The 1,375-nt window shown below is 57.1% G+C and overlaps 1 long non-coding RNA gene across 1 annotated transcript; it reads left to right on the top strand.

Moving 5' to 3' along the window:
• Positions 1 to 255: 255 nt before the first annotated feature.
• Positions 256 to 1,346, top strand: LOC114072067. Its single transcript, XR_003574125.1, has 4 exons — positions 256 to 292; positions 623 to 703; positions 925 to 1,056; positions 1,301 to 1,346. It is a non-coding gene; the product is annotated as an uncharacterized LOC114072067 (long non-coding RNA).
• The last annotated feature ends 29 nt before the right edge of the window (positions 1,347 to 1,375 follow it).

Here is a 1,375-nt window from a genome sequence, read left to right as displayed (position 1 = left end):
CCCCTCCAGGTGTCCCTGCTGGGGGAGCCCCCCAAGGAGTTCCGGCTGCCCCTCAACCCCTACCTGAACCTGCGCAGCCTCCTGCCCTGCCCAGGTGAGCAAAACACACCCCCCTCCCCTTTTTGGGGGGTCCTTCTCCCCCTCTGAGACCCTCTGAGACCCCCCCTCCCCCCCTATTTCAGGAGCTGCCAAAGGGTTCAAGGGCCGACCCTCAGCCCCGGGGGGGGTGAAGACCCCCAGGATGGGCCCCGGTGACCCCCCCGGCCCCACCGACGCCTTCGACTTCCAGCCGGTGGGTTGGGGGGGGGTTTTGGGGTGAAATCCAGGGAATTTTGGGAGGGGTTTAGGCTTGGGATGCTCCTTTAATTGGCACTTTTGACTTCCAGGCAGTGGGTTGGGGGATTTGGGGTGAAATCCAGGGATTTTTTGGGGAGGGGTTAGGCCTGGGAGACTCCCTCAACTCCCTGGGTTTCCTGGGACCTCGGAATTCCAGCCATGAGTGGGATTTTGGGGTGGAATCTGGGATTTTGGAGGGGAGTTTCAGACTTGGGGGACACCCAGGAATTTGGGAATTCCCCCCCACACACACCTTTTTTTAACCCCTTCCATTTTTCCCAAGCAGGATTTGAGCTCCAGAATTTTCCCCCAAGCCCGAGACCCCTCCGGGCCCATCCTGGGGGGCTTCGGGCCCGGCAGGAACAAGGTAAAAAAAAAAAAACCAAAAGCCCCCAAGAAACCATCCTTTTGGGGGGCATTTTGGGGTCTCTTTCTCCATTTTTGAGGCTCTCTCCTCATTTTTGGGGTCTCTCCTCATTTTTGGGGTCTCTCCCCCCCATTTTTTGTGTCTCTCCCCCCATTTTTGGGGTCTCTCTCCCCCCCATTTTTGGGTCTCTCTCCCCATTTTTGGGGTCTCTCCCATTCCAGGTCCCCTCCCCCTGCCCTGGCCTGGACAGGGGGGTTTTGGGGCCCCCCCTGGCCCCGTTTTTCTCGGGCTCCCCCAGTTCCTGCTTCTCCAGCGGCCTCCAGGCTGGGCTCAGCCAGAGCCACCTCAGCAAGGTGAGACCCCCATTTGGGGGACCCCCCCCCCTTTTCCCTTCATTTAACCCCTTTTCCCTTCATTTATCCCATTTTTCCCCTTCATTTTTACCCCTTTCCCTTTATTTTCCCCCTTTTCTCCTTCGTTTTATCCTCTTTTTCTTCTCATTTATCCCATTTTTCTCTCCTTTTTCCCCTCATTTTCCCCTTTTTTCCTCATTTTTCCCTCATTTTTCCCTCATTTTTCCCATTTTTCCCCCCCCAGACCATTGGGATCCCCCCGAACTCCCTGGACACCGTCCTGACCTTGGCACCCCCAAGCCCCCATTCCAAGGTACCC

Source organism: Empidonax traillii, unplaced genomic scaffold (assembly GCF_003031625.1).
Source record: "Empidonax traillii isolate 1590-97213 ecotype Southwest subspecies unplaced genomic scaffold, ASM303162v1 scaffold2575:size21551, whole genome shotgun sequence".
NCBI lineage: Eukaryota > Metazoa > Chordata > Aves > Passeriformes > Tyrannidae > Empidonax > Empidonax traillii.
Note: the sequence above shows the minus strand (reverse complement) of the source record. Positions and strands in the feature narration are given on the sequence as shown.